We start from the raw sequence: 25539 nt of genomic DNA, 5'->3' as shown, positions 1-25539 counted from the left end.
TGGCATACCTTCACTACAAGGCAAGGCTAAAACATTTGAGGCTTTTTACAGCACAATCCTAAACATATCTATTCAGTAGTAAGTTCCATTGAGACTTCCAGGTGCATGTAGAAGATTGCAGCCTTCATTTAAGAAAAACATATGATTAAAGCCACAATTCTAGACACACTTACCTGGAAATAAGTTCCATTCAACACAATGGGACTTACTTCTAAGAAGATGGATGGATCAGTCTATTTCTCGTCTCTGTTAAATTTCACATGTGTTCACTCCCTGTTGTTGTTGTTGTTGTTGCTGTTTTAAAGTCTGCACAGGAATTTGCACTTAAATACGTATTTTTGAATGTATTTTCCTTCAAAATGTGCATTTTGGTAAGTTTCTTGAGACAAGAACCATCTTGCAACATTCAAAGAAATGCAAAATCAGATGGATATCTGCATTCTGATCCACACGTGCATTTGGGAGGTGCAGATTGCATCAGTCTGTATCGGGATTTGCAAGAGTCAAATTCCTCAAGAAACCCTCAAGGATGCTTGCATAGTATTGCACTGTAAGGGAGGGACATAACAGAGGTGCATAAAATTAAGCACGATATGCAGAAAAAGGAGGGAGAGAAGTCCCCTCACATACACATCTCCCATAACACAAGAACTCAAGTTCAGTCAATGAAACTGAGGCTAGATCTAGTTTGTTTTAGAGTGGTATTGAAGTGCATTGATAACCGTTCGGGCACATTACACACTCTATATACCGCTGTCGTAGTGTTAGTTCTTGCTTTTTATTCCACATTATCCAAAATACCATGACAAATGTCATTGTGTGTCCTACGAGGTATAAATGCACAAAAGGAATATTACCATGATGGGATCGTAACAATATGACACAACGTGTAGATTTGGCCTGAGTGGCAATCGATTCAGGACAGACAAAAAGGAAGAACTTCTTCACCCGATGCACAATTGATTTATGGAAATTGCTGCCCCAGGATGTGGTGGTGGCCACTAACTTAGAAGGCTTTAAACAGGGATGTGACACATGAATGGAGAAGGAGGTGAGGGCGACGAATGGCTACTAGTCATAGAATCATAGAATAGCAGGGTTGGAAGGGGCCTACAAGGCCATCGAGTCCAACCCCCTGCTCAATGCAGGAATCCAAGTCAGAGCATCCCTGACAGATGGCTGTCCAGCCTCGTCTTGAATGCCTCCAATGTGGGAGAGCCATATGGAACAAACAGGTGGAGGGAGCAATCCTATGACCACTAGACACTGCTAGAGGGCCATAGGATTTTTCAGTTTCTGGAAACTGAGGTCAGAGCCAGGACTCCGAACGTGGTTCCCAGAAGCAGCGCTCCCTGCCCCTGCCCCCCTCGTAGCCAGCATGGTTCTCTCCATGCCGGTTATATGTCCATGCTTGGAAACGGAGTGTGGAGATGGGGAAAAAGGGGCAGTCCCGGAGGAGGGGAGGGGAGGAGACTGTGGAAGCTGTGTTATGCAGCTCCTTATATGCCGCATGGCCTCCTTCCATCCCCCAAGCCATGGCTAGATGGCCAAAATTGTCCATTTAGCCAAAAATGCAGGACAGCCAGAGCACAGAGGCGACGATCCCCTCGGTGCTCTGGCAATCCTGCATTGGATACTCGGCAGCCTCTGACTTCAGAGGCTGTCGACTATCTCAATAGGTTTGCACCCTCCATGGCAGGAACTAATGCCACTGCATACCAGTTTCTGGGAAACAAGAACGGGGAAGGGCTTCCCATGGCATCTGACCACTGTGGCAAGCTGGATGCTGGACTATATGAGCCTTTGATCCAATCCAGCAGGGCTCTTCCGATGTTCTTGTGTTGAGCAGGTTCTTTACACAGAACATCTAAGCCACCCTACCCCAACCTGGTGCCCTCCAGATGTTTTGGACTTCAATTCCCATCAGCTCCAGCCAGCATGGCCAACAGTCAAGATTGCTGGGAGTTGTAGCCCAAAACATCTGGAAGGCATCAGGTTGAGGGAGGCTGATCTAAGTTACACCTCACACTCATGTACAGGGATTGTATTCCATGGTATCCCCTTCCATGGGAGATAAGTCTATCGGTGACTATTAGACATCACTGCTAAATTTATTTATTTATTATTTTATTTTTATTACATTTATATCCCACCTTTTTTCCTCCTTAAGGAACCCAAGGCGGCGTACATAACCCTCCCCCTCTCCATTTTATCCTCACAACAACAACCCCGTGAGGTGGGTTGGGCTGAGAGTCTGTGACTGGCCCAAAGTCACCCAGTGAGCTTCCATGGCCAAGTGGGGACTAAAATTCAGATCTCCCAACTCCCAGTCCAACACTCTAGCCACTACACCACACTGGCTGTCCATGAAACCTCCATGTACAGGAACAGTATGCCTTGGAATACCAGGTTCCAGAAATAAGCAACAAGGAAAGGCCACCACCTTCACATGTCCTTCATGCTTTGCTTGTGAAGTTCCCAGAGGGATCTGCCTGGTTGTTGTTGAAAACAGAATGCTGGACTAGACAGGTTGTTGGTCTGACTCAGCGAGGCCGTTCTTTCGTTCTTCATCTGTACAGTGATGACACACCAATTTGGCCAATGACCTACAGCCAAACTCACCTGAGTGCTTGAATAATCATAATAATCACAGACAGCAAATGATGGCAGCAAAGAACACACCAAGACGTTAGCTAATACTGCAAAAATAGGCTTTGTTATAGTCAAAAAGAAGAAGCTGATGCAGCACCTTGTAAAGGGGAGACGCTCATAATGACTGGGTGAACAACATTCCTTGTTTTATTTTAAGGGTTATCCAAAGCAACAGCATGCAGTTTTCTCCATTTATCTGATCAAAGCGCCAACGTTGTTATTCGGTAGCAGCATCCCCAGATTCGGTTCCACTCGTTAAGTTCCCCTAATTGCATTTTCATGTTTCATATTACAACCGTTTTGATTTCCAGAGCTTCTGCGGGATGGCTCTAAAGCAGTATATCTCTCAGCAGATAAGCTCTTTATGAAAGGTACTTTTCAGTCTCCCCACCACACACACATGCACCGCTTTGCAAAGTTCAAACTTTAATGGGCTTTTTATGAAACGTAATTTGGATGCAAAGAGATGAGTCAAGGTTTCCAACATTCCACATTGCAACCATTTTACAGGTCATGGTCGGGTCTCCAAGAGTCCTAAGGGCCTCTTTTGTTGTCAGGAAATGCTACCATATTTTCTTCTTTTTTCCTTCTGTTCCAGCCATCTTGATATGTCCAGGGGAAAGGTCTGTGCCTGACTGTGCATAAGACAGAGACAGCGACAAACTCCTCCAGAACATCCATCTCTATCTATCTGTCTGTCTGTCTCTCTCGCACAGACATGTTTATAACCTTCCTGGCTTTCTCTTCTCCTCTGTAACTCTCATACCTTTGGCATTTCAAAACGTTGCCTTTGTCTAGATCCTTCAGCCCCTTCAGCTCTGAAGTAGAACAAACAGTTTGCTTTAAGGCTGAGTTCCTCTCAGCTGCTCCAACCAGCCCTCCACTTCTTCCTTTAATGCTTCCTGTAGTTGTTGGCATCCCGTACTCATTGCCATTTTTTCATAATGATACCATGGAAACCTGGCATCCAGAAATAGGATACTGGGAGCAGGTGAGAGCCTCCACGGAGCAGGACACTGCCCTCATAAGAATATAAGAAGAGCCATGCTGGATCAGACCAAAGGTCCATCTAGTCCAGTATTCTGTTCACACAGTGGCCAACCAGCTGTCAACTGGGAACCCACAAGCATGACATGAGTGCATCAGCACCCTCCCGCCCATGTTCCCCAGCAACTGGCGTACATAGGCTCACTGCCTCTGGTACTGGAGGTAGCACATAGCCATCAGGACTAGTTGACACTGATAGCCTTTTCCTCCAGGAATTTGTCCAACCCCCCTTTTAAAGCCATCCAAATGGGTGGACATCACTACATCCTGTGGTAGCAAATTCCATAATTTAACTCTGCACTGTGTGAAGAAGTACTTCCTTTTATCTGTCTGGAATCTCCCACCAATCAGCTTCATGGGATCAACCCAGGTTCTAGTGACCCGAGTTCTAGTGACCCCTCCTCCCCCCACATTAGAGCAATTTTCCCTGGCATATAGCATTTTAGACTGCAAGTGCCACCAATCCTCAGCCAGCATGGCCAACTAGAGCAATTGAGAGTGAGTGCAATGCTTCCTAGATCAATTCTTATCTGTTGGGTATTATTTTGGCTGGCTAATAAATAGCCTCTGTGATGTACTGGATAAAGTGTGCAATCAGGACTAGGAACACTGGATTCCCAGTCCTCTCTCAACCATGGAACTCACTAGGTGTCCCTGCCCAAAGGGAGGGAAGAGCAACTACAACCGCTCTGGAAAGTATATTCCCGATCTGGTCTGGCTGGGCAGGGAAGAGTATAAGAGGGCTTCCTATCTCAGTGGAACTTCTCTGATGACCAAGGTCTACCTAGGCTCTGATGTATCTTGCATTTCTAGTCTTACTCTTCAGTCCTGACTTGTTCTCTAGTCCTGCCTCTGGTTTACCCTCTGATCCTGATAGCTCTTCAGTCCAACCACATGGCTTGTTCTCCAGTCCTGCCTCTTGGTGAACCTAGGTAAAAGATGTCCCCAACCAGTCGTGTCCGACTCTAGGGTGCGGTGCTCATCCCCGTTTCTAAGCCGAAGAGCCAGCGCTGTCCGAAGACGCTTCCGTGGTCATGTGGCCGGCATGACTGAACACCGAGGTGCACGGAACGCTGTCACCTTTCCCGCCGAGGCGGTACCTATTTATCTACTTGCAATTTCTTGCTTTCGAACTGCTAGGTTGGCAGAAGCTGGGACTGAAGACGGGAGCTCACTCCGTCATGCGGCACTCGGGTCTCGGACTGCTGACCTGCCGACCTTCCAGTGAACCTAATTGCTCTTTAATCCCTGCTCTTGACACCTGTCCACAATCCAGCCCAGACACAACGTAGCCTAGCTCACAGGATTCTTGAGAGGATAAAATGGAATGCCTGAGCAACTTGGAGGAAGAAGGGTGGAATACAAACATGACAAATTAATACTTCGCGCTGAATTACCCTTGATTTTAATTACAATTATGTGCTTCTAAAAAAAAATCTTCAAAGATGTACTTAGACATAGGAACATATATCAAGTCAGACCATTGGCCCACCTAGCTCAGTAGCATCTACTCCAGGGGTGGGCAACATCTGGAAGTCAGGAGAGTTGCATCGCTCCACACACACTCCAGAACCCACTGGGGTTGCACTTCTCCGCAATCACTGCCAAAATTGCTGCCACTGAATTTGCCATGGTGGTGGCAAAAAACCCACAATTTGGGGAGGAAACAAGGTATGCGGGGAACAATTCCAAAGGCAACTTGGGGCTTCTTCACATGGCGCTTTTATCCTGCTATTGAGATTGGTTACTCATGGAAGTTTGTGGGTCCTTTAGATGACATCATCAACTTCCAGGGCGTCTCCCATGCTAAATGACCCTTATGTCATGTTTTAAAAGCTTGGAGATAAGGAGATATCAAATTACAGCCTTGAGTTCCGCTTCAGTTCCCTTGTGAAAAAGGAAAAGCCGCAATTAGACTGAGCTAGACCACAGCGCCATCTAGCAGCTTTATAATGAAACATACGGAAGACTCAGCTAAGGGGGAAAAGGACGGGGGAAAGGGCAGAAGGAAGCATGTGTAAAGGGAATCCGTTGTGATCTTGCATTTAAAACGGAAGCAGAAAGACCCATTTTAAATGCAGGATTTTAGGCTGGTATAGAGATGCTCAAAGTGTGCAGGGACACTTCTGTGAGCACAATTCTGCTTCCAAGCAACGAGTGTGCTCTCCAAGTACTTTGTTTTCTTGCAAAATTGCATGTGTGTGGGGGGGGTGTCACTGCTGCGGCAAATTCTACAGCAGTGGCAGGTGAGATGCAAAAACAGCCATGGGGACCACATGCCCACCACATGTTTCCCAGTCCTGGTCTACACCAACTGGCAACAGTTCTCCAGGGTTTCAGACAGGGCTCTCTCCCAGCAACATCTGGAGATGGCGAGAATTGAACCTGGGACCCTTGGCATGCAAAGCATGTGCTCTATTAATGAGTGATGACATATGAATCTGCCTTTTACCATCAGATCATTGGTCTATCTAGCAGCGTCATCTGCTGACTGGCTCCACTCATTCTCTAAAAGGGTTCCTTCCAGACCCTGCTACCTGATGCCTGTTTATCTGGAGGTGCTAGGAAGTGAACATGTGACTTTCTGCATGCAAGGCATGTGTTATGTCCCTGGACAGCCTCTACACCATTTCAGAGAGCTTATGCATTTTTATACAAGTTTTTTTCCAAGACTGAAAAACACCCACCTTCAGTTTTGAAATCACACAACAAATGTGAAAATCCCAACTGTAGAGAAGCTCTATGTTGGTGTAGCATATTCACAAACCCCTTGTCACTGATACTACTAATTTCCAGTTCAGTGTATGATTTTTTTCAACATCGATCCTATATCGAGCAAAATTAGATTTACTGTCTTGGTTTCTTACAAAATTACATGGAAAGTGCTGTTTTTATTCCTCTCCAGGACAGTAAAAAGCAATAAAATTCTTGCAGATTTCGACAGCAGGCAATTCAATAAAAAGCTATGTATATTTTATAAGGAACAATAAAAATAAGTCTATAGCTGGATCATAAAGAGGTTGTGGAGAAGCAGTGCCTTTTTGTTTGTTTGCTTGCTTGCTTACTTTTTTTGTTTGTTTCCCAGGTTGCCATCCCATACTTGGACTGTTGGTTGTTCGCTTGGTTGGCTTGTGGGTTTGGTTGTATTCCAGCCAACTTGCTCGCGTTCATCAGGAACTGGTTCCCAGTCAAGTTCAGGATCACTAGCTGAGGCTGAAATACAGTAGACAGATGGTCCTGTTCTCTTGATCGGGAAAGAGTAGAAGGTTAAGGTTCTTATATTTAAATACTAAGCCTGGCCCATCCAGAGCTGTCATACTGCCTGCTTATTGCAAGAGCTGTTTTGTTCTGTTTTGTTTTCCCTCTTCTACTCTATAGATCTTGTTTGCCCAACCAATATAGCCTAACGCACTGTGTAAAGGAGAGTTCCTGGGTTGGGATGGGTGAGAATTTCATTTAGTTCATCTGATCAGAATTAACCAAAATACACAAATTCCTTCGCATTCAGAATGGAAAGAAATTTAGTTTCGGTGTTGTTGTTTTTAATGTGGGAGAAAATGAAACTGACAGATTTGTCCCTCTAGGTAGAGGGGGTTGAGTGCTTAGCTCTTAAAGGTCTGGGCTTGAAGGCCTGTGTATTGGATCATGTTTATGCTGAATTGGGGTTGCCACATCTTCCTCTTCTTTAACAGCTGCATGACAGGCTACATTGTCCTCTCCGTGGTGGGAATAGCTTTATCTATTGAATTTGGATGGTGGAAATTCACTATGGGTGAGAGTTTCATTTCAGTTCGGTTCTGATAAGAATTTACCAAAATCCACAAATGTCTTCATATTTCAGACGGAAAGATTCTGAAAGTTCGAATGTGGGAGAAAGCGAGAGTGACAGATTTATTTATTTGTTACATTTATATCCCACCTTTTCTCTGATGACCCCAAGGTGGCATACGTGAGCCTCCTCTTTTCCCATTTTATCCTCACAACAAGCTAAGTTAGGCTGAGAGTCAGCGACTGGCTCAAAGTCACCCAGTTGGCCATGAAGTTGCGCTTCATGGCCAAGTGGGGATTAGAACCCGGGTCCCCCAGTCCGTCCCTATTCCTGTCACCATCTCTTCCCTGTGGAACAGCAGCACCTACTGGCCCAGAAGGGGATTATGGTGAAGGGATGTTTCTTCCTTCTCATGTGGTGAGGGGTGGGCTGTGAGCTGTCTCTCTCTCGTAGCACTGCTGGGGAAGGACACTGGACCAATCTGAGGTGGCTGCAAAGGAGCAGAGAAGAGAGTCACTCGACACCCATTCTGAGGGATGGTGAATATGCTGGATGTCATTGCTCTTCGATGTGAGGAGGAGAAATTGCTGAGGACCTGCACTCCTTTGAGAAACTTCCTGGAGATGATGTTAGGGACAATTGAGGAATTTGGGAGGTCCGCATTCTGCAACAAACTCACACAATCCTCAGCTACCAAACTGATTTGCAGATTGGATCATAGTCCATTCCAGATTCTGCAACCCCTGCCAAATCCTGCAAAGGTGGTCTGAGGTCTGCCTCTCATTCTTTTTTAAAGAGGGTTTTTTCAGCAGCTTGGAGCTAGAAAAGCTGCTACACGGGTTGAAGTGGGGCCAGAAATGCTCCTGGGAGGGTACATGATGACACATTGTTTGCAAGCTAAATTTGATCTTTTTCTCACTCTGTAGCGGCTATGGACACCATTTTTTCCTCACAAAACAACTCTCCAAATTCGGGGAGCAGCAGAAACCTCAGTGTGGGGCAACGGGGGCTGCAAGCGGCCCATGAGCCACGTATTGGTCACTCATGGTTTAAATCACAAGGCTTATTTCTTAATGTGCATATATGCTATAGCTATATATATATGAGCATATGCCATTTTTTATGCAGACCTGTGTTGTTGTTGTTGTTTTTAGCAATGTATTAGTGGCCAGCCTATCTCTAAGTGAAGTCTTAGCCACAGGTCAATGAGGTTCCTGGTTTGAGTTCTGGAATTCCTTGAACAGGCACATTACAATTTTTCACCTGTACAATATTAATTATACGTTTAGATCAGGAGACTTTGTACAATATGGGTCCATCTTTAAATTTTAACAGGGTTGCACTATAAAATGTGTGTGTGCAGTATGAACTTTGTTGCGAAGTAAAATGTTTCTATCGTATCATTGTGGCTGTTTCCTTCTTTTATGAGGCTAAGAATAAATATTTGATATGTATGTAATCATTTGCCGTGCACACTTGCATCAGCACCCTGATACTTTTATTAAAGTAAAATAAAATAGGATAAAACTTGTATTAGCATGAGGCTATGAGAAGATTAATGAGACAGCATATGCTAAAATATATATTCTTTCAGGAGAAAGCAACAGGCTTCCTCCTATCTCACTGACTGATGAGCAGGATTTCTCACAAATGGTCCAGAGGGCAGAGCATATAAGACACCTGGGGTCTCCGGCTGAAGATTTCTGCAGCAGGACACAAGTGGCTGACAGAATCCTATCTGGTTATCTGGCCCTATAAAGCTTCTGACTCTGCCCTGACTTCCTCGGTATAAGCAATAGTTTGCTCAGGTATGGATTAAACTGCTGTTCGACTGCTGTACCCACTTTGACCACTTGCTTGCTTTCAGACCACCAGCCCTGGCAGGTTGTGGCAAAATACTCTGGTAGCACTGCAGGATTTTCCATTAACGTAGAGAGACCCTTAGTCATACTCTAGAGTTAACCCACTGAAATAAATGGAAATTATGTTTAAAATGGTGAACTTAAATCCCATTGATTTCAATGGATCTATTCCTTAGTCTGACTAATTTTGGATCCAACCCACAGAATCCAAGAACTTGAGTGGGTCTTGAAGGCCATCTAGTCCAACCCCCTGATGGATGCAGGAAATCCAGAGCTAAGCATCCCCAACAGATGGCAGTCCAGCCTTTGTTTGAAGACCTCCAGCAGCAGGTAGCCCACCACCACTCTAGGTAATCGCGTCATTGACAAAATGTTCTTATTGTCTAGATGTTTCTCCTAATATTTACCTGAAATCTACCTGCCTGTAACTTAAGCCCATTAGACGTCTGGGGCAGCAGAAAACAAGTATTTACCCTCTACTACCTGAGAGCCCTTGAGGTATTTGAAGAGTACCTTCAAATACCCTCCTCTGAACTCTTTGGTACCCTCTTCTGAACTCTTTCCCATTTACCTACATCCTCTTAAAGTGCCAGCAGGAACCCCTGGCGGACTGGGCAGAGGACTCAGAAACATCTCCCCAACTCCCCCAGGGACCTCCCTTTGCCAGCATCACCACCTTCGGGAGCAGAAGGGGAGCAGAACAAGAAGACACGTGATACTTTCGTTTGATATAGTCAACAGCACCTCATATTCCAGATCTGTCTTTGCGAGGGCAGTATAATCCACCTATAAATTTGATTTTATTATTGTGAACTGCTTCTTATTTTTATGAGAAGATTTATCCCCCTGCAACTGCAACTTTTAGCATAAGTGCTCACAAAGCAGCTGACAAGATAAAAACAATACATTTTTTAAAAAAAATATTGAAAACAGCTGCTTGAAACACAAATCAATCAGAGCTAAAAACCACAGTGGTTTAAAAGGACTAACAAGATCTAAAAAGCCTGGTAGAATAAAAAGGTATTTGACTACCACCAAAATGATGATAATGTTGATTAATAAAGTGCCTAAATTTTTTAAGCACTGTACAGATACTGAAAGATCAGACAGTCCCTGATACAAGTTCACAATCTACTCAATACAATACAAAAGGAAAAAGGGATGAGGTGGGAAGAGGAGAGATAATAGGTATCAGGCAAGTCTTCCTCAGGAGGTATTCTACAGGCAGGGTGCCACAACCGAAAAGGCCATCTCTCTCTTTGCCACCAATCAAAAGTGTTGCCTTAATAGAAAAAAACTGTTGTTGTGCCCCTGAAGGTTTTTACCAAAACATGTGGGGCATTTTCTAAGATCATTTTATTATTTCATTTTTCCAGGACAATTTTGAGGCCTTGACTCTTTCTTCTCCTGCAGAGTTTGGTGCTGCCCCCCTTTTTCCCTTTGTTTGCACCCAAAGGAGACACTCCGATACTTTGAGAACAATTATGCTGAAAAGCGATTTACACACCTTTTAGAATAAACTACATCATCTATCCTACGGCAAAACGCACAGAGATTCCTGCATGTAGTCACGGGCATGCCGTCCTGCTGCTACAGCCCTTCCCTCAACACAGACATTAGAAAGGGGAACAGAGCAAAGTGTCTGCACCCACCTCCTAAAACCACAAACAAGGAAATATCTGCAGAACAAAGCAGTGACTTTTCCCACGTTGGTTTAGGATGATGTGACAAATTGGGGACCACCCTATACACACTCAACCGAACCCATGTCTCGGCTGGTGAGGGGAGGATGGCTCAACCTACCTCAGGATCCTTTTCCTCCCTGGGACTTTCTGCCTGCCTTCTAAGCATTCCACATATACGCTACAACAGTTTGAGAACCACAGGCCTAACTATCCAAGCATCTGGAGCTCATGGACTCTCATCCCTCTGGGGTACCACATTCTTGACCTGGTTTGTCCCTGGGGAACTCGGGTATTTTCACATCTCACGGTCAAACCTTGTGACCAGAAGTGCCTCAAGTCAACTGGAATCCTGCTTTGCCTTCTGTCATCTGGGTTCAAGAAGCTGCACGGTCCCTCCCTCCCACCCTAGATGCAAGCAGGATGCAACGTCTGTTTCCTATTGTGGGAATCTCTCTCTCTCTTTTAATACCCTCCTTTGATATCTTCTTTAAAGTTTATTCCTTTTGTCGGTGGGTGGCTGTTACGAGGTGTTAACATGCATCGAGCAGATTCATCGTTTCTGGTGGAAGCCACAGGAGCAGCAGCACGGATTTGGTCGGGCCGTTCTTTTCCGGTTATTTATCTTAATTGTGTCCGCTCGTCCTTGAGCATCACTCTGCACTTTTTTCCTCTGGTTTTTATTTCCCTTCCAGGCACCCCACCCTTACTTCGCCCTCCTCATCTCTCTGACCCCAGCTTCTTCTGGGTTTCAGAGAGGGACGTTTTCAGAGATCCTCTGATGTCTGACTTACAGCCACGCTCAGTTGGTTTTGCGCCATTTCTTACAAAGATTGCAAAAAGGCACAGTACAAAAAACTTTGCTCATTGTCAGACTTTGTTGAGCAAAGGCCTTCTTCATCCTTGTCAGTTTATTATTCAACCCAGAAAACAAAATAAATCTAAGACAGCCTCAATTAGAAAACAAGTACATTGGATTCACACCATTACAGTATTAATGCAACACACAAGCCAATCCACTCCTCCCAAGTCTAGCCAAATCATGGGGCATGGATAGCCTTAAAGCTGTCTAAAGGCAGTGGCTAAGGGAGCTATCACAAAAGGCAAGGGAGTCTGGCTACCTTGGATAGCTCCTTTAGAATCCTGACAGGTTCAGACTGAAACCGGGAGCGGATTCACCGCCCCACTGACCTCAGAGCCACCAGCCTCCACTGCTGGAGGTGAGATGTGAGGTAGCCAACTATCTCACTCCCTTGTCATTGAAGCACCAGTTACACAAGTGGATCTGGACAGGCAGCTGAGTAAACAAAACAGGGCTATAGAGCAGACTGTCCTCCTCAGCCCAGCACATAACCACTGAGAGACCTGATGAAGGAGAGATCGCAACAGGGGTGGATTGGTTAGGGTGAGTGACTGGCTGTGTCAGGATTCCTTTAGCCCCCACTTTATTTCAACACCGAAAACAAACACAGACGAGAGGCTTCAGTCTACAGCTTTTAATCCACAGGGTCATACAGATGCAAATTCTCAGTGACTCTCCATCTACAAGGAATGCCTTCAGGGGATTCAAAAGGAAGTTATGAGAGTTGCCCGCCATTTGAAGAGGAAGGCGGTCTCACTAGCCTAACTTAAGGGGGGGAGATCCCTCTCTCTCGTAAGCCCTCTTAAGTTCAGCTTTTCACACAAGGCCAGTAGCGCAGACCATCTTAAGTTCTGCCCTTGCCTTCTCTCTCTTTGCCCTGCACCTGCGTCTGGCGTCTATTAGGTCAGACTCCCCAAACCGCACCTCCCCCTGGTTGCTGCCTCTCTCGGGGGGGGGAGAGTGAAGAGGGACCCTCATCCTCAGCCAGCTGGGCATTTATAACCTGAGAAGCTGGCCTAGTCATGTCTGGACTAGCCTGGGAAAACACCTCCCCCATGTCTGACGGTTCTGCTTCAGAATCTGAACTGCTATCTCACTCCCTGAGCTCAGAAACACCCCTGACAGGCTGTTGCCCAATAAGTTTGTGGATGAGCGGGGATTTGAACCTGGGTCTCCCAGTTCCTAGACTGACACTCTAACCTCTACATCAGAGGTGGGCAGACTTCAAGCTTGCAGGATCTGCTTTGCTGTTGCTTTTTGCTAGAAGCCTGAGATCCACCAACCAGAAGCAGGTGCAAAAGATATAAACTTACAATTAGGTAATTCTGAGCCCAGGAATTTGTCTTGAGTCTCAGAAGTGAATGGAGCTCACACACACACACAAAAATCCAGTTTCTGGTTACCCCGAGGTTTCTTCATTTCAGCAGTCTAATTTAGGGTATTTTGTTGTTGCTATTGCTAAGCAATTGGGAGTCAGATTCAGATCTACTGATCTACTGCAAATCACCCAGAGATCTGCCAGTTGATCTAGATCTATCTTCTGCCCATCCCACCTCTACACCACACTGGCTCTCAGCTTGTAATAAGAACAGCATGCAGGATCTGCATTCAAATCCCCCAAAACGCTTACAATTTTCTAAACAGATTCCAGTTCTGTGGCCTCTTGTTCCAACCATCCTTTCCTTTTCTGTTTAACTTTTTGTTTCTTGCTTTGCAGCCATCTGATAGTCACCGTTCTAATCACCCATTAGAGTTTGTTTTGTTTTGTTTCTTTAAATAAAGAATCCGACAAAAACTGGAATTGTGGTATTGGCTGGGCTAGTCGCGAAGACATTGAGAGACAGGGAAATGTCCGTTGCTGAGCAGTAAATGAGTAGCGCGGTTTAGAGACCAATATGGGACTAATTCTGGCTCTGAAGTGTCTCTTTTTCAGTGGTCGCCCCTGGATACGGAGAGACGGTTATTTCGAAGGCTGACACAGGAAATTGCATCTTCTGAGGAACTGTCCCATTTCTTGGGTATATAAAAGCCACCAGAATTCCCATCATTGCCCCTACCTCAGAGTTCACCCCTGTTTCAAGCAACGTTCTGTAAACACATCTGAACTGAGCAAGGGAAGGAGAGAAATATTCAAGGGGCTGCTTCCTTATAAGGCGTGAGATCATTTCTTCTTTCTTCTTCAAAACACAATCGTTTTGGCAGCAGTGTGCTCATCCTCTCCGGCTGCGTTGCACACATCTCTGCGAAAGAAAATCTCCCTTACAGTATGGCACTGCAATTGCAGCTACCTTGAGCAATCCTGGGTCTCGGGGGGGGGGGTGTTTGGTGGCAGACAATCCCCCACTTCCAAAGCCCTGCCAGCTCACTCCAGCTAGGGCAAGAGATATGTAAAGGGAGGCTGTTTATTTCCACACACATTTATCAGGCAGATTTCCGCTTTTAAATATGCAACTCCCATTGAAAGCAATGGAAGGGAAAATACCTATGCTAGCCTGAAACTGGCATAAATTGGGATCCTGATCTGGAACATTCAGGGAATGACAGGGTTTGGATCCAGGGGAATGAGAGGGTTTGGATCCTGGCATGCCCCCCAGAATGCCTTGGAACAGGCCCTCCTCCCTGCAAAAACACCACCAGCAGTACCCCTGAACCCATGGAGATTTCCATGGGCATACAGGGGCTCTCCAGGGTGGACATGCTATTCTGCCGGTGGAGCAGAATATGGAGCATAGTCCATATGCTCCAACTAACCTGATGTACCATGGAGAGCCCTGATTCTCTGGTCCCTGTCCCTGGTAAACCACAGATCCTATTGTGTCTTTTTGGGGATGCCTTATTTAAAAGTTTGTTTGCTGCATTTATTTATTTAAAAGCACATCCATTTTTTTCACATCTACTTCAAAAGCAGCTCAAAACAACTAAAAACAACCAAAGAAAACATATAAATAGGGTGGAGACTAAAACATCACTAAAAAGAAGAGGAAATATATCAACAGAAAAGAGGACGAAATAGGGCATAATTTGCGTATGCTAGTTTATGCGTGTAGTGAATTTGTTGTTGAGTAATAAGGTGGACTTGACAGCATCCCTATATGCTGTTGGTAGCCACCTAGAGACCTGTGTAGTTTGGCCTAGCCAGCGGCTGTATAGTTAATTAAGAAGCCCTTTCACAAAAGCCAGTTATTTACAGTTTCACCTTGAAGTTGTTTTGCCCAGCTGGGTGATTTTATCCTAGAAGATAAGGGTGTTTTTCTTCTCCTCCCATGAGAAGCAAAAGAGACACACACACCCCACTTCTTTGGAGGAGGGGGATAAGCGCAAGCTTTGTCCTTTGGTCTCACTCCAAGGGGAACATGCGTTCCATCCTGGAGAACTTGTGGCCCTAGGAACAACATCCCATACACTGTTGATATCCCCCAGCGTACATATCAGCTGTGATGAGTGTTTGTTTCATCAGCTGAAGAGATGTGTGAGCTTTCTTTGCATATTTATTCTGCAACTATTTTCTATCAATAAACTGTCATCCTTTTGCTCAAGTGGCTTCGTTTCATCTTGGTAATCGAAAATAATCTATATTGACTGGTCCCTGACAGAATCAGGACCCCAGATCAATGCAATGTGTATACAGGCAAATCTAGAAATAGCAACTATTTACATTTAAATAGAAATGTAAATAGAAATGCAATACATCTCACACCATAGTGGCGAGGACGGTGGCCAGGTGAGCTGTTTGCCTGCTGCTTAGCCTGCTGGAAGGACAAGTTCAAGATCCCTGCTTTCCCTTCTTAGGTATTATTATTATTATTATTATTATTATTATTATTATTATTATTTCTAAACCGGACTTGGCCTGGACAGCCCTTCAAACAGAGGATGCCTTCAAATAGCGGTTGGTCCTCTGTCAAGTAGGACACATGACCATCCTACCAATAAAACATCCATAATACAGTACAGTATGAATAAACCAATCATTTAAAAAACCAAAAAGAAATAGTGAGAAACAGCACAGTAACAAAATCTGTATATGTGCCTAGTCCATTGGATCTTTGCCAAATCTATAGCATTCAAAAGGTCACTAGCGTGAGCAGACACTCTTTTGCAAAAGCGTTTGGAGCACATCTTCCTGTGGAATGCAGTTCATGGGATTTTTTTACTTTTATTTTTTTTACTGTCTCACTGCAAAGCCGTTTCACTCCACCGCGTAAAGCAACCTTGGTCCGATGGCTGCATGCCAAAGCTCCAAACTAGCCCAAATTCACAGAACAGGCTAACTTCTGCCAGTAATGTATGCCAAGCAAGCATCTTAAAGAGTTTCAATTCAAAGTTTCCCTGCTGAGCTGGTTAAGTGCTGCTTTATTTCTCCCTTCCCTGCTCCTCCCTCTCATCCAGTTCTTTTTTCATTAGTTGTAAAGGATACATCTAAATGATCAGACGGCATAATGAGCATGTCTTAACGAGAACATTTCCTTGAAAGGACTAAGCGGTAGGCAGCCGTGCCACACGAAAGGAACACGTCAAGCGTTTTGGCTGCAGACATCACGGGTATCGTACTTCAAAACCATTTCCTCTGGCACAGAAATGGCACTGCTCTTTTCTAGCAATTTACAGGGGGGAAAAATCAGTGCTTTACACTCCTCCTCTCTCAGCCCTTTATTAAAAACCAAGGCAACAAAAGTGAAACATTCCAGTGTTTAAGTCTATAGACTTGGCAATGGCTTTAAGGAGATTGAAGCCAGCAGTTCGAACCTGAAGCAAAACCAAACTGATTTTTTATTTGTTCCTAAATCAGAACAGAACTTGGCCCATTCTTTGAAAGTCTCTGCTGAACTTGAAACCAGAACAGAATTGTACACACACACACACACACATACACATACATCCCCCACATGCACGCATACACAAATCAGATTGCCACATTTTTACACATGTAATCTGTCCTGGGAAACAACAAAGACCTGTTTGAAAGGTTAAGGTTCCAATCCATTGTAAATAAAGAGTGTTCATTCAGAAGCTTTCATTGGGTCAAAACACAGCAGCCAGACTCTTGTCTGAGGGACCTGAACATAACCACCCCAGTGTTATCCCAGCTCCTGTGGTTGCCAGTTTGCCTCTGGGACCAATTCAAAGTGCTGGTCATAACCATTACGGCCCTAAATTGCTGGGGAACAGGATATCTTAAGGGCCATCTCCTTTCATATAGAATGGCCAGGAGTATAGAAAACAAGTCCTACAAAGAAAGATTGAAGGAACTGGCTATGTTTAGCCTGGAGAAGAGAAAGCCAAGAGGGGACAATGATACTGAACTTCAAATACCTGAAGGATTGTCACACAGAAGAGGGCAAAGATGTGTTCTCTGCTGCCCCAGAGGTCAGGACCAAATCTAATGGGCTTCAGTTACAAGACGGTAGCATTTGGTTGAGCGTTAGGAGAAACGTCTTAACAGTAAGAGCAATTCGACAATAGAACTCGTTCCCTAGAGCAGTGGTCGTCTCTCCCTTACTGGAGGTCTTCAGCCAAAGGCTTTGGACAGGTGTCTGTCGGGGATGCTTTGGCTATGGATTTCCTGCATGAAAGCAGGGAGCTGGATGCCTACAAGGCCCCTTCCAACTCAGACTCTGTGAACCTGCCCAGATGTCTTGTTCAATAGTTGAGGCCCTGCTAACTCTCCCCCTGCCATCCTGAATTACAGTGGGTGGGAATGCATCCTTTTTGTCTGCAGTACATAGGTTGTGGAGTACCCTCCCCAAATAGGTCTGTAGGATACCTCATTGCTAGCCGTCTGGTGTGTGGGTAAAGCCTGGCTTTTCAGAAAAGCCTTTGGGCTGATTTAGGGTGGGCGAATAAATGCTTGCATCGAGATTCTTTTTTGTGCGTTGCGGTTTATTGCTAGGCAGTGTATTCCTGTGCACTGGTAAAAGACTACGCAAAAAAAGAATCTTGATACAACTAGAAATATAATCACGACTGGAGTGTTTTGTTTTTGCAGTGTTTTATCAGTGTGATCATTCGCACTGGAAATGAAAGCTGCAGCAAATGGGACATGAAGGGGTAGCCATGTGTCCCACTTTATAAAGAACACTCCTCTGTTTGAAGGAATTCTCTATTTCAGGGGACTGGACTACGATCTGGCTGGACTACGACTCCCATAACCCCCAGCCAGCTTTATCAGGGATTATGGATGCTGTAGTCCAAAACATCTGTTGGGCATCAGGTTGCCTACCTCTGCTATTAGAAGGGCTGAACAGTCCAAGTCTTGTTTAGAGATTTTAAAAATTGTAAGAAAGGAGAGCAGGAGCCTTGAAATTGTCCATCGAAGCTAGCACCTGAATGGCAGACGGTGCAGCAGGCACATGGGTTACCTGGTTGGAGTCTTCTGTGATGAGATGTACTGTATTTCTATTTAAAATATAGTAAAAAAAAAAAATCATCTCACCATATGCAGATTTCATGGAAATCTGTGTTCTCTCTTGTTCTCTTTTTTGGTGATGCATCAGAGCTTCCCCCCACAATCTCTCCCAGTCTTTAGGCATAGGGTTAAGATGTTTTGGTACCGCAAGTCCTTTTTGGACTGATTCCATGTTGGATTTATACATCTCACTGCTGTGTTTTAATGCTAAAGCTTGCAATATTTTGTCATTTTATTATTCCTTTATTTCTTTGGGAGTCCTGACTTGGAAGAATTTCTATTCTTAAAGGTGGGATATAAACAAGCAAACGTGGCATGCACGCCGTTTGGGAACGACCATTTTAGAAATGAATTTTCTTCTATTTTCTCTCTTGCGTGGAAAGCAAATAGAACAGGCCAGAAGAAGGGCACTGGCATTAAAACAAAATGCTCACTGGAAAGCCAGCTGGCCTCCCCCCACCCCCCACCCCCATCACCCTTATCTCAGATCTTCCCTTTTGTGAGCATAAAATATCTAGCCTAGCGCTAGGAAGATGATTAGACTTTAGGTCCTGCTTCCTTGATGGAGGCAGGCAGGTGGCTCTGGGGAATTATCTCTCTTTGTGGCATGAGGAATGAACTTAATTTGAAAATAAAGGACAAAAAGAGGCAGTTCGGAGGTGCTGACAGTTTCCTGCTGGGTCCTGGAGATTTCTCTCAGCCACCTGCAAAGACCCCCACGTCCTAGCTAGCAAGACGCTTGAGAAAACAGAGCCTAATTGTTAATTCATATATGTATCAGTCCTTTGAATCCTTTTTTGCGAGGTGTTATCTATCCAATTTAAACTGCTCGTTGGGAAATTGAGGAAAATGGGAGCCAGTCAGGTGTATTGCTTAGAGCAGCCTTCCCCATCTCCAGATGGTTTTGGGGGACTACAACACCCATAATCTCTGCTCGTTGATAAGGCTGGCTGGGCTTATGAGGGTTGCAGTCCAAAACATCTGGAAGGCACTGCATTGGGGAAGCCTGGCTTAGAGTATCTGATTAGGGCCGGGGAGACCCGAGTTCAAGTCACCACATGGCCATGAAACTGACTGCATAACTGTGGGTTAGTCACTATTTCTCAACCTACTGCACCTCACAGGGTTGTTGTGAGGATAAAAATGGGGGATGGAGCCACCACCAGAGAAGACACTGTTCTTAGTATCTACCCACCTACCTTCCACTAATGCCAAGCCAGAGAGCAGGGCCTCTGAAGTCAATATCAAGGTAGGCTCATATGGGAGCAGGCGTTCCTTCGAATAAGCTTGTCTTAAGCCATTTAGAGCTTTAAAGCTTAACCAGCATTTTACATTGAGCCCAGAAACAAATTGGCAACCAATGTAACCAGCGCAGAATTAGTGTTAGACTATGTGCTAAGCCCCTATGACAATCCCAGCAGCTGCATTTTGAACCAATGCTTCAGGCTCTCTTTAAGGCAGCCCCACATAGATAGCATTGCAATAGTCTAGCCTGGATGCAATCCATGCATGGATAACTGAGGGTAAGTTTGCCTTCCCAGATAGGGCTATGGTTGGGGAACCAGCCAAAGCCGGTAAAAGTCTCTCTGGTTAGTGCATTGGAAGAGAATTGCTAGAAGAACACAAGAAATATTTCTTTTCAATGTAAAGTTTCCTATGAATCCCAAAGCACCTACTCACCAAGAAGGCTGCCTGCATCATCTCTGTATGATGATTCGCTGTTCTATTCTGGACTCCTTCCAATCACTCTTTGCTGGGGAGTCAAGGCTATGCATTGGATGGGATCAGATCATTCAGTCATAGCCAGTGGCAGAGCTGCAGCAAGAATTACCCACCTCCAAAACAGCAGGAAACCAGCACAGTGCAGTGAATCATGCAGAATGGCAACAAGCAACCTCTTCTTATAGCCAATACTTCTTCTGCATCGATGCATTCTCTGGGATGGATCATTCAGTCATACCTGGTGGCAGAGATGCACAGATCAGCTTTCTCCACAGAGGCTGATTGGTTGGAAAACAACACAGATCATGCAGAAATGCAGGAAGTACCATCCTCTGTGGGTGGTTACTTTGGGTAAAGAGGAACCTTTCATTATTTAAGGAGTTAAGTGATTTTTTTGTTTGTTTTTAATTTTTTTAATGATTTGGTGTGTAAATCATTTTGAACTGCTGGGAAAGGGATAGAGAAAAATTTTCATGAATGGATGATTGAATGCCCCTGTAATCCTATATGTGTCTAGTCAGAAGTAAGTCCCACTGAGTTCAATGGGGCTTCTTCCCAAGTAAGTGAATGGAGGATTGCAGCCTGAATGTACTTCTTCTGTCACACTCATGTGTGTCACTGTACAGAGCTTGGCAATTAGTGGATTAGTAGACAGTAGCTTGGTGGCTCACACAATCTTGCTATACTTGGGAGGGGCGCATTGATACAGCACATTCCGGCACTGAGCAGGGGGTTGGACTCAATGGTCTTATAGGCCTCTTCCAACCCTACTATTCTATGATTCTATGATCCTTTGCATGCAAAAGGTTCCAGGTTTGATCCCCAGCATCTCCAGGCAGGGCTAGGAAAAACTCCTGACTGAAACCTCAGCTTTCTTCACACAGAGATTTTATCCTGAGATTGAGATTGCTCCCTCATGGAAGTTTGCGGGCTCTTTATATGATGCCATGATCCTCCAAGGCGTCTCCTGCACTAAATGCTTTTGTTCTGTTTCTAAATAGAGCGCAGATAATGAACTATCAAATTACCCTGTTGTGTTCCGCTTGAGTTCCCTCTGTGAAAAGAGGAAATGCGGCAAGAAGAGGAGCAAGATCAATGAAAGACAACGGAAGACTCAGACACAGGGAGAAGGAGGGGGAAAGGGAGGGGGGAAAGGAATCGGGTGAAAAAGGGAGTCGTTGTGATCCTGCATTTAAAACAGAAGCAGAAAGCTCCGTTTTAAATGCAAGATTTTAGGCTGGTGTAGAGATGCCCCTTGGAGAGCCACTGTCAGCCAATGTCAACTGTACTAGGCTAGATGGACCAAGGTCTGACTCAGTATAAGGCAGCTTCCGATGTTCCTACTTCTCTTGTCTTCTTAAAGAAAGGGGTTATCCAAGGGTGAGGGACACACCAAAGAATTACTGTGCTAAGTGTTCAATTTTAAAAAACACACACACGCTTATTTTAAAAAAGGAATGTGATCTTAATCAGCTGATAGTAAGAGCTTGTAGGTTGTGCTCAGCAAATAAACTGTAAAGATTTCACTTGCTCTCCAAGAAGGATTTGAATAACTCCTGGATACGCCAGTGGTTCTACCATGTTCTACCAGCAGTGGCAAATTACACAGAATGCCTGCAGCAACACAACCTTCTCTTGGATAGGTTAGCCAGAAAAAAAGCCCTTCTGTTCTGCCCAAGGGGTGCTCCCTCCACTACTGAAAACATCCTTCATGAACAATGGTTTGTGGCCCCACTGCTATCAGGGGGAATCTTGCACCCATATGAGATGGACACACACCTCTCGCAGGCTGAACACAGCCTCTCTGCACAGCTGTCTGTCATTTCATCCCTTGAGTACATACAGCTCTGCTCGTCATCTGGGCATTCCCCTATACAGGGCCAGTCCTACCATTAGGCAAAGTGAGATGGCCACCCCACACAGCAGATGGTGGGGGGCGTGGAGTAATGGCAGGAGGTTGGGGAACAAAGCTGTGTCCACCACACAGCAGGCAATACACCCCGTAAACTAGCCTGCTGCCCTCAGTTGCAGTGGAAGACATCACCAGTGTTGAAGTAAGATTCAACTGCCAGTCTGGTCAGCTAATGTACATGGAATGGAGGGGGCCATCCTGTCCTTCACCTCAGGCCTGCCCTACCCGCATATTCCTTTTAATATTCTTCCTTTACTTTCGAACCACCCCTCCAAATGCCTCCAAAATGTTTTAACAGAGTTGAAATGCAAGTTTAGTATAATAGCCTTTGCAACAAGCTCAAGCTATCTTAAACTTCTTAAAATGCTGGTAAGGCTCAAAAAACATGAAAGCCTCCCATTGCCAACAGATGGTGCACAACAGCTGCCAAACCAGCTCTTGGCCTCTGCAGAGGGACCTGGCAGCTGTTTCGTCACCGGCCTTGCAAAACCTCACGCATGTTCTCCTGGCCGTCCGAGACAATCAACCCCCATTAATTTATTAGGAAGGGACCTGCTTTTTCATTTGTCAAGCCAACAGCCACTCAGCAAGTTACAAAGGCCACCTTCAGAAAAAGATTGCAAGTGTCGACAGGTGAGCCTTTGATTAGAAAGCTGTTTGAAATATTTATCAATAACTGGAATCGCCTGTCGAAGGTCAAGGAAGCAATTTTATTTTCCTTTCCACTCAGGCACTGACTCCTTGGAGCAAATTCCCAACCCACCATGTTTAAGTGAATCAGGCCTGGCCATCGAGAGCACGTGAGGGTGAAATCCTGCCTACCTTTGGACCCACCTGCTCACCTGTCTCTGCAGGTGAATGCCAATATTCCGTAGGGCTTGCCAGCTTGTCAGCTGCAGACAGGTAACCTTCCAGCATGTTTTGTGACAAGTTAATTAAAAAGACTAACAAAAAAGAAAGAACTGCAAGAACACAGGCCTATGAACCAGATCAGGCATCTGCAGGCTGGAAGAAATCACTATGCACAATTTTGAGGCTTTTGAAGTTGCAGAAATGCTTCTTTTCCTTGCTTTTTACTTTCTTTTAAAGTAGATTAATGGCTGCATCAATAGGATGAAAATGGCATGTCTCAATGGAAGCTTTCTTTGTTTCATTTATTATATTGATTTTGATTATTAATTCTCCATCTTTCAGCAGTAGTGTAGTGGTAAATTTGGAAATGCAGGGGCTCATTGTGACAGTCTCCAAGACCAGTCCAAAAATTGCAGGCAGCTGTGTTGATCCATATCAACAAACCAGTTCTAGGAATTTTCATCTCCACCAGGAGCACGTCTTTGGTAAAGCGAATAGATCTTAATTGCCCATTCCAGACCAAGTCATCCCAGATACTTTGCATTCCAACATGGAACAATATATTGTTGCTTGGAAAATTCATTCCCCCCACAGCTACAGTGAGGATTGCAGCTAAGCTCAGAGGGAACAGGGAATTCTGAGGGGGCTGGCAGATGACATCAGAGACCCGGCTAATGAAAATGTGCAGGGGCTGCATCCCTGCGAGCCCTGCCTCTACTACACCACTGTCTTTCAGTCAAATGATTTGCTTATTTTGGACAAACAGCAGTTTCTAAACCATATTCAGTGGTGTAACACGTCTTCAATGTGTAACATGTTGCAGCAGTCTAGTCTTTAAAATAAAATGAATAACTTGGGTCTCCTCTGCCCTAATCTGACCCTAATTACTACACCACAATGGCTCTTCAGCTTTGTCTTGCTTGTTTATTTTAAAGTTTCTAACCCAGCCTTCCCCAACCTGGGTTTCTAACCCTGCCGCCCAGATGCTTTGGAATTCAACTCCCATCTTCCCCAGCTAGCATGGCTAATGCTCGCGAATTCGGGGAGTTCCCCTGGAGGACACCAAGTTGGAAAAGGCTGCTCTAACCCTTACATAGTGTTGCAAGCCAGGAGGGCCAGGTCTGGCTAAAGCCATCGTAGGAACACAGGAAGCTGCCTTAAGTCAGATCTTGAATCCATCTAACCCAGTATTGTCGACACCAACTGGCAGCAGTGGCTCTCCAGAGTTTCAGCAAGAGTTTTTCCTGCCCTACCTGGAGATTCCAGGGGTCAAACTTGGGACCTTTTGCATGCAAAGGGTGTACTCTACCACTGAGCTATGACCCCACATCCTTTTCCTAGGCAAACTACAGCCAATACATGGACATGGAAACTATGTAGCTAGCCAATTGGTACTTGATACAGGATCATTTGGGGAGTGTTCTGAATACAAAAACTGATCAGAAAAAGGGGGCAGGCCTCCTCTACCCCAGCAAAAATAATCCAGGTGTCTGTGTGAAAAGAACATCAGACTGCCAATTGTGTCAGGCAAAGATGAAGAGACACAGCCGAGTTTTTTAAAAATTATTTAGGGGGGATTGGGGAGGTATCATGAAAAAAGTGAGAAGGGAGGGACATGTGTGTGTGTGTATCCATGCATGTATGCATACCTGCTAGATATATGGTGTGTGTTAGAGAGAGAGAGAAAGAGAGAGAGCGTATCTGTGGATTACTGAAATGCGTTATATGTGGAGCTGCCTTTGAAAATGATCAGCTTCAGCTGATCCTAAAGATGGCACTGAGATTGTCGTGACTAAGGCTGAATCTACACAGAGAAGTTATACCGTTATCATAACTGTTGGTACACATGACACCAATGGGCACCAATAGTTATGATAATGGTATGATAACAGTATAACTGCTATGTGTAGATTCAGCCTAACTACTTAAGTCCCATTTATTTCAATGGGTATAGACTAAGTAGAACTAACATTGGATACAACCCAAGGCTTTTATCATGCAGTCGCCTGGCTTCATCACAGGATTTAACAGGGGCTCCAGATTGCAAAGTCTTGCCCTCCTATTTTTTCCCGCCACTTTTGTCTTTTTTTCTGTCCACAAAACATCCATTGTAAAGGAGAAGATGGAACAGCTACACGATGTCTGTCGGCTGGTAGCGCTACGAACCCTCTGTCTGGCAACACCCGAAAAGCACAGTAGCCCAGCAAAGGTCATGTGATGGAAGCCAAATGAAGACAGAGGGTCAAGAGATGAGTTATAGGCAGGCAGCCGTGGAGGCAGACCTGGGCAACAGGAGTCAAGGTGAAGTCAAGCCAAAAGCCAGGAAAGATTATCATTTGCCCAGTCAAGGTCCTGGCCTGACCATTACATCACTTTCTCTTGAGGTGAACCAGTAGCCAGCCTAGGTGCCTGGAGTCACTCCAAAGCCTGGGAATCCTTCGCTATCCAAGGAGATGTTCCAGCAGGGCAGCCAAATATGGAGCCATCAGTCTGCAGCAGGGCAGCCTCACTCGGCAGCAAACCTGCGGTTCAGCTGCTACACAACATGGCTCCTCTTTCTGTGCCCTGGACAACCTGCAATCCTGGGCGGAGGTGGGGGGAACAAGGGGTGCACTACCATGCAATGGACCACCCAAATGCCAGCCCTCAGGGAAGTGAGATAATCTGAAAGGCGATGGGGGAACAGCTAAAACAACCATGGGAAGTGGTGCTTGGTGGGGAAGAGGTGCTGTTGTTGTTGTTGTTTATTTGGTCAGTCGCTTCCGACTCTTTG

The 25539-nt window shown here is 45.1% G+C and overlaps 1 long non-coding RNA gene across 1 annotated transcript; it reads right to left on the bottom strand.

Annotated features, from left to right (window-relative positions):
• On the bottom strand, positions 1 to 20226 carry LOC146335667 (uncharacterized). The gene is made up of 3 exons (XR_014785938.1): positions 20116 to 20226; positions 6765 to 6912; positions 1 to 548 (listed from the first exon to the last, which is right to left on the bottom strand). It is a non-coding gene; the product is annotated as an uncharacterized LOC146335667 (long non-coding RNA).
• Positions 20227 to 25539: the final 5313 nt, after the last annotated feature.

The sequence above is a fragment of the Heloderma suspectum genome, chromosome 14 (genome assembly GCF_057233095.1).
Source record: "Heloderma suspectum isolate Gila_16-S chromosome 14, 16-S_ref, whole genome shotgun sequence".
Taxonomy (NCBI): domain Eukaryota; kingdom Metazoa; phylum Chordata; class Lepidosauria; order Squamata; family Helodermatidae; genus Heloderma; species Heloderma suspectum.
Note: the sequence above shows the minus strand (reverse complement) of the source record. Positions and strands in the feature narration are given on the sequence as shown.